Source organism: Salvelinus sp. IW2-2015, linkage group LG4p (assembly GCF_002910315.2).
Source record: "Salvelinus sp. IW2-2015 linkage group LG4p, ASM291031v2, whole genome shotgun sequence".
NCBI lineage: Eukaryota > Metazoa > Chordata > Actinopteri > Salmoniformes > Salmonidae > Salvelinus > Salvelinus sp. IW2-2015.
The window spans coordinates 25577111-25585809 of record NC_036841.1 but is presented as its reverse complement, the minus strand read 5'-3'; the positions used below and the strand labels follow the sequence as shown (position 1 = coordinate 25585809).

At 45.9% G+C, this 8699-nt stretch overlaps 1 pseudogene; it reads left to right on the top strand.

Annotated features, from left to right (window-relative positions):
* LOC111957991 (uncharacterized) overlaps nt 1–8699 on the top strand; it is a 35255-nt pseudogene that overhangs the window by 13266 nt on the left and 13290 nt on the right.

Sequence of the window (8699 nt, the reverse complement as noted above, 5' to 3'; positions counted from 1 at the left end):
TGTGTTCGTCTGTGTCTCTAACCCAGTATGTTGTCTCTCTCTAAACCAGCATGTTGGTCAGTCTCTAACCCAGTGTGTCGTTCTGTGTCTATACCCAGTGTGTTGGTCTGTGTCTCTAACCAGTGTGTTGGTCTGTGTCTCTAACACAGTGTTTGGTCTGTGGTCTATTACCCAGTGTGTTGGTCTTTCTGTTTTTTTTGTCTCTAACCCATGGTTGTGTCCCGTTTTCTTCTGTTTCTCTAACACAGTGTGTTGGTCTGTGTCTCTGAAACAGTGTGTTGGTCTGTGTCTCTAACACAGTGTGTTGGTCTGTGTCTATTCCCCAGTGTGTTGGTCTGTGTCTCTAACCCAGTGTGTCGTTCTGTGTCTCTAACACAGGTGTGTTGTCTGTGTCTCTAACCCAGTGTGTTGGTCTGTGTCTCTAACACAGGTGTTGGTCTGTGTCTATTACCCAGTGTGTTGGTCTGTGTCTCTAACCAGTGTGTCGTTCTGTGTCTATAACCCAGTGTGGTGGTCTGTGTTCTCGAAACGTGTGTTGGTCTGTGTCTCTGAAACAGTGTGTTGGTCTGTGTCTCTAACACAGTGTGTTGGTCTGTGTCTATTACCCAGTGTGTTGGTCTGGTCTCAACCCAGTGTGTCGTACAAGGCTCCTCCTCTCGCAGACTCCAAGTCACGTCCCTCTCCTCTCTCTATCTCTTTTGCTCCCTTCTTTCTCTCTGTCTTGCATGTCTTCTGTGTTGGTTGTTTTTTCTGCACCCGCTGGTGACGTCTTGGAAATATTTATCCCCCCCCAGCCCTAAAACAACAATCGAAAACACGTCTTAATTTTCCACATGAGGACAACAGAGAAAACTGTTTACTGTTGTTTCTTATATAATCTAGAACAGCGATTATACTTTTTTTTAAATTGCTCGTGACCCAAATCATCCTCCAAAGCAACCCAAATGTAGAAGAATACTGTGTGATTGTAGATGTAATCTTAACACACACCTCTCACATGCCCAGGGCCCACTTTGGGTCCCGACCCATAGTTTAAGAAACCTACATAATCTAGAATCATCTCACTCCTTTCCACATTGTCAGAATCCACATTGAATGACATAATATAACTTCCGAGTGGCTTTTTGGCAAGCCTAGACAAGATGTACATGTCTTGGAGAACTTAAGCCCAAACATTTGAAGTGGGCTGTTGGGGAGGAGATGCTTTACTTCAATTGAACAGATGACAGACAGTTAACACAGCCAAAACTCTGAGAAGAGAGAGAGCAGAGGGAGAGAGCCATAGGGAGGGAGAGAGAGGCATAGAGAGAGATAGAGGCAGATAGCAGAAAGAGAGAGAGAGGTAGATGGTGTTATTGGCAGTAACACAGCTCTTAGACATATCGTATCCTGAGTGCCAAGAGGCTGAAGGACGTTTACTAAATGGTGCCATTGTGTTTAATGTGTTTCCATGTTTCACCTGACTGATGTTCCTCTTCATTCCATTAGGAATGTTCCATTCTTCTTCTCCTTTAGATATTCATCATTATGTGTGTTTTATTCCACTTCCTCTGCCCCAATCTTGTTTAACGACACCCATATCTTCCCAGGACCTTTGCCTACAGACTTCACATCCCAGACTATATATCCTAACATGGACTTAACAAGCCTCCTCCATTTATTGTCCTGACCTGCACCATATCTTCTGATCTCCCATGAACTCCCTTTTCCTACAATATGGTGAAAATTTACAAAAACATGCTTTCATGCCATTAACTAATTTGTTTCCTGTGTGTGTGTGTGTGTGTGTGTGTGTGTGTGTGTGTGTGTGTGTGTTCTGTGTGTGTGTGTGTGTGTGTGGTGCTGTGTGTGTGTGTGTGGTGTGTGTGTGTGTGTGTGTGTGTGTGTGTGTGTGTGTGTGTGTGTGGTTGTGTGTGTGGTGTGTGTGTGTGTGTGTTGTGTGTGTGTCGTGTGTGTTGTTTGTTAGTTGTATCAGGAGCGTAACACCAGCCCGTGCCGTCTGACATCGCTGCATCATGTAACAACCAGCGCGGCCTCCACTGGTACCCAAGGAGGTCATGATCTCCCTTAGCAAACATCATTTGCTGGCATCACTGCATGGCGAAAGATACCCAACCTGGGTAAGTACCACAAAACCTGCCAACCTTACCACCGCTCCTGGGCCTTTACATACCGTCACCTTCCTCCAGTACCAAAACTACTATCCACCATTTTCTTAATAAGCAGAATTTGCTGAATCAGGGAATACCACTGTGGAAGAAGTTTTACAGTCCAGGCTGCTGGACTTCCAAAGTGTTGAACCTTCTCAAGGGGAAGATGAAAGTTTACATAGCCCTTTTTTCCCAGCTGGAGCTGTGCTTAAGAGGAAGATCTCCATCATGGTCCTGGTCTATGCTCTTGACTGATCTCAGGCTGTCATTATAGTAGGTCCCATTTCCAACGCTGACATTTGAAAGGAAAACACTCCAAAGTGATCTATAAGGACAACTTCCTTGATTGGGGCCTTTGTGTCAACTGAGCACGTGCAGAAGCGTGTGTTAAGGCTGTGCTTCTTGTTCAAAAAAACTCTCACTGTCTCTGGGAGAAACAGGATTGGGGGAGAGAGGGAAAGAGGGAAATGGGAAAAGAAGATGGGAGAGAGGGTCAGATCGTTACCCTCAGAGAGCAACAGCATGTTGATCTCGAAACAGAAGGACATCTTACTGCAGTGCTTTGTGGATTTTGTTGTTTAATTGTGGTAAACCTTTTTATGCATATAGTTTTGTCATGCAAGTTTATTGAAAAGACGATCGTATGTTGGACTATTGCCTGTCTGTCTATCTGTCTGTCTGTCTGTCTGTCGTCTGTCGTCTGTCTGTCGCGTCTGTCTGTCTGTCTGTCTTGTCTGTCTGTCTGTCATGTCTGTCTGTCTGTCTGTCGTCTGTCTGTCTGTCTTGTCTGTCTCTGTCTGTCTGGTCTGTCTGTCTGTCTGTCTGTCTGTCGGTCTGTCTGTCTGTCGTGTCTGTTCTGTCTGTCTGTCCACTCCATATGCTTAAAATAATAAGGAGTTATTTATATTTCTGTGGCCAGTGAGAAGACACCTATATCGGGTACCTCCCTCTGGCCATGTGTTGGAGCTGAGTGCCAGAGGCTGGATGTGTGTGGCCGTCACGGCTGCAAGGATCGGCTACTCCTCCCCCCAGACACTAGCGGACCAGGTGAGATGGTCCCCTCTGCTCTGGGCACATGTTGGACTGTACATTACTACACACCAGTATTATTAAAAGGCGTGAAGTATAGTGTTAAAGTAACTGTATCTTTACTGATCATTTTCTCCCAGTCCGAAAAGATTTAAAAAAGGCAGCAAAGGAGGACACCAGTGTTTCTGCAGCTTTCTCTTAATGGCAGCTGTGCGGTAAAGACACATACTACTGCATACATTTAACATGGCAGCTGTGCCGGTAACCACCACAACATTACGTACATTTAACATTGGCACTGTGCCGGTAGACACATACATATACTTGTACATTTAACATGGCAGCTGTGCCGGGAAGACACACACATTACTGTTACATTTAACATGGCAGCTGCTGCCGGTAAAGACACACCACTTACTGACATTTTAAACATTGGCAAGCTGTGCCGGTAAACACACCACAGTCTGTACATTTAACATTGCAGCTGTGCCGGTAAGACACACACATTACTGTACATGTTAACATTGGCAGCTGTGCCGGTAAGACACATTACATTACTGTACATTTAACATTGGCAGCTGTGCCGTAAGACACACCACATTAACTGTACATTTACATTGGCAAGCTGTGCCGTAAGACACCAAACATTACTGTACATTTAACATTGGCAGCTGTGCCGGTAAGCCACATTACTACATTAACATTGGCAGTGTGCCGTGAACTACACTACATTTAACATTGGCAGCTGTGCTCGGTAAGACACACACATTACTGTACATTTAACATTGGCACGCTGTGCCGGTAAGCACCATACATACTGTTACTTTAACATTTGGCAGCTGTGGTTGAAGACACATCACATTTACAACATTAACATTAGCGCGGTTAGAACCCAATTACTTGCATTAAACATTGGTAGCTGTGCGGTAAAACATACAGACGTCAACATAATCTTACTGTAGAAGGACATCATGTGTTCAGACCACAGACTAAGATCAGTACTCCTATCCAGCTACTCACACCACAGACAGTTTCTCTCCTCCATTTATCTCCGCCTCCTCTATCTTTCTTCTCGATCATCACACCATCTCACCCTCTCTCCTCCCTCTCCCTCCCTCTACCTCTTCCTCTACTCTCTCCATTCTCTGCCCTCCCCCTCTCTTCTCTCGCTCTCATCCCCACTCTCATCTCTGTCCCCCCCCTCTCTCTCGCCCCTCCTCTCTCTCTTCCGTCTCTCTCGCTCTCTGCCTCTCTCTTGCATTTCATACCCTCCTCTGGACTCTCGCTCCCTCTCCCTCTCTCTCATCCTCCCTCTCTCTAACCCTCGCCTCCTACTCTCTCTTGCTCTCTCTCACTTCTTGGCCTCTCTCCTTTCTCGCTCTCTCCCACCCTTAGCTCCTCGCTCTCTCCCTCCCCTTCTTTAATCATCACTCGCTCTTTCAACCTCTAATCTCTCTTCCCTCTCTCTCCTTCTCTCCCCTCCCAATTATTCTCTCCGTCGCTCTCATGCTCATACACCTCCTCTCTCTCCCTCCCCATCTAACTTCTCGCTCTCTCCATCCCCTGTCTTCTCTCTTCGTGTCCCCCCCTCTCTCTCCTCTCTCTCACTCTTCTCCTTCTCTACTTTCTCCATCGCAAATCCCCCTCCATCTCTCACCCTCCCTCTAACTCTACGCCCTTTCCCTCTCTTCCCCTCTCTCCCGCCCTCTCTCTGCCCCGTCTCCCTCTCAGCTATTAACCTCACCTCTCTCCTCCCTCCCTCTCTATCCTCCCTCTCCCCTCTCTTTCTCTCACTCCATTCTCATCTCTCTCGCCGCTCTCCGCTCTCTATTCTTCCTACCCCTCTCGCCCCTCACTCTCTCTTTTCCCTCCCCTCCCCCTCTCTCTCTTTCTCCCTCCTCCTCTGCCGCTCTCTCTCTCTCTTGGGTCTCTCCCTCCCTCTGCCCTCTCCTCTCCCTTTCTCTCCCTCCCCCTCCCTCTCTCATCACCTCATCACTCTCTTCTCCACTACATCTCAATCTCTCCCCCGCTCTCTATCTCTCGTGTCTCGTTATCATCCCATCACAAACACACCACATATAGACAACTCAAACTCTTCACCACCTCAACTACTCGTTCTTTCTCCCTCCCCTAAACCACACCTCTCTCTCATCCTTACCCTCTCCGTGACATCTCTCTCTACAATCTTCGCATCATCCCTCTCATCCCTCCCTTTCTCTCTCCTCTCACTTTCCACCCTATCCTCCACTCCTTCTCTACGACTCATCTATCCCTCCCAATTAACATCTCATGATACTACACCCTACCTTCTCTTCTCTCTCTCAATACTAACTCATCCAACTACCTCACTCTCACCTCCCTACTCCCCGCCTCATACCTCTCTCCACTCAAACTCTACCTCAACCTACTACTTTCTCACCCCCTCCCATCTACTCGCCTACTACCTTTCATCACCATACACTCTCCCTCCCTCTCTTCTTTCCAAACCATCATACCCTACAACCTTACATATCTCGCCCCACCTCCTCTCTCTCAACACATCCACTCCCCCTCTCATTATCTTCTCTAAATCTACATCTACTTCTCTACTCACTCTGGTTTCTCTCATCTCTATATCAATCCTCCTCAGGTTCAGCTCTCTATTCCAAAACATACTGAACTATCTCCCATCATCTCCTGATCTCTCACTCTGGTTCATCCATCTCTCTCATCTCTCAACTCTACATTCGTCACTAATCTTATAAAATACTCAAGTAAACTCACACTTCCAGGTAGAAGTCATTCAACGTCCTTCAGCTCAAATAATGTCCATGTCTACTCTTTACTCTCTCTCTCACTACTCCTCTCTCTCTCTCTCTCTTCGTCCTCTCTCAATTCATCTACGCGCTTCTCTCTCTCTCTCTCTCTCTGTGAGACCCCATGCATCTCTTCATCTGTAGTGATCCCACAAAAAAAGGAACACATAGCCAAGTACAAGAACACAGGTCAAAAGAAAAAGCGGCAACCCAAGAACCAATGATAACTGAAAACACCAGACTTCAACAAGCTGTCAAACAGGAACGTGAGAAAGCCTTTGTGTGAGTTTTCCCCCCTCATAACAAACACAACACACACACAACACAACCAACACAAAGCGAACGAACACGAACAACAACGCACGCAACGCACGCAAAACCAAACGCACGAACGCAATACCGCAACGCAAACGCAAACCAACGCAAACGCCACCAGCAACCCGCACCCAAACCAACAACAACACACAGCACACAACACAAACAACAACAGCACAGCACACACACAAACAACACACACCACACAACACACACCACACACACACACACACACACACCCACCAACCGACATCACAGTGTGTAAGTTTCCTCTGCTAACACCAGGCTGACACTGCAAATTCCCAACATCAACTTCCTCTCTCGTCTACTCTTAATAACATAACCCTGCACACAAACGCAGCAACCTCATCCACAACCCACCAGCTCCGAGTTTTAAATGATATCTAATGTTTGTTGACCCTTATCATCCAAATAATACAAAAGTTGAGAGCCCAAAGTTTTGAGAACTACACTGATGGTTAAAATAACGACAACTAATAACCTGGGTCCATCCTTTAAGGGGACAAAACTCTACCCTACAGTAACACAAACCTGCTCAAATACAGACAAACAATAGTCCTTCACAGGACCAAGAACACAACACAAACAATAAACCAGAACACACACAACACACCACAACAAACACAGAAGACACAGAACACCCAACACAGAGAACACACAGAAACCACAACAACAGAGCACACACCAGACAAACACAACACAAGAACAAAGAGACCACAGACACAACACAAGAGACACAACACAGAAGAACAACACACATCACACGAGAACCACCACACACAACCACACACAACAACAGCACACCACACACACACACAACAGACACAGACCAAACACAGACAGACAGACCAGAACACGACAGGACAAACACAGCCCACAGACAGACGACAACAGACAGACAGGTACAGACAGACAGACAGACAGACAGGACAGACAGACAGGACAGACAGACAGACAGACAGACAGACAGACAGACCAGACGAGACACGACAGACAGACAAGACGAAGACAGACAGACAGACAGACCATGTGCCATCTTAAAACCACCATAATACCTAAAAGACATCACCAAACCCATCATACTCTTTGCGAGAGTGGAATCTGAAGACTCAGAGGACAAAAAACATAACTGTGACAACTAGAATAACAGGTTCCTCTCCTTCCTACCAATCTTCTAAATCATTCCTCTTCATAGGGAGTGAATCGAACTCCACTGATCCTTTCCATGCCACACCACAACAAGAGACCCAAGACGAAGAGAAGAAAAGTCGCGCATATCAACCAATTCTATTGTTACTGCAACCACTAACCAATCACATGTTAGATCTAATACATATTAACCAGAACCAATACTCCACCAAACATACAAAACCACTAGAAATATAAATTCTGACATGCTTTACTAGATATAACTGAATACTAGTGAGGATACTCTTACAGAAAACACTGAACCCGCAATTCTAGCACTATTCTAAGACTACATCTAGCTTAAACCATCAATATATCGAAATAAAGTCGGTATAAGGACTCGTCTTGTTCATAACCAGGACACGGACCAGTCTTACAACTGGACAGATCAGAAGCGACAGAGACACAACTGGCTGATGTCCACTCACCTCCCATAGTGATATCTCTGCTCACAAAGCTCCTCTAAGAAAAACTGACACCCACACTCCTGAACAGAGAGGTGTCACGGGATCCAATCTGTCTCGGGCCTCTGCGACACAACGCACCCAAAACTCATTTAAAAGCACTGCAACAGACACACACCGCAGTAACGCATGTAACCCATATTCGGCCACTCAATACAGCTCCGAAACCCTATTGACCTAACCCCACACTCGTATTATTTCCCCTCCTTCTGTCCCTTTCTGCCTCTCCACCTCCCCCATGCTACCATCTAAACCATAACATCATAACATCCTAACTCGCACCTCCCCCATGTTCTCACTAACATTCTCATCATCCTAACTCACCAATACCCCCTAGATGATCCTACGTAATCTTCATAATCCTTACTCACCCTCCCGCATATAATCTACTATCATCATACCAATCAACATTATAAATCAAACACAATCCCCCTATTACATACAATCCTCACATACACTCCTACTCACCTCCCACCAATGTGATCTCACTATCTTCATACAATCCAATTCACAACCACCAACCACTAATAACTCTACAAAATCTCAATACATACCCTTACTCACCTACCCCCGGTTCTACTATCTCATACATCCTATTCAAACTCCCCTGTTCTACTATCTCATACATCCTAATATACAAAACTCCCCAACTATATCTACTATCTCAATCACATCCTACTCACCTCCCCCCTGTTCTACTATCTCAACATCCAAAATCATACGCTCTAACGTCGTGT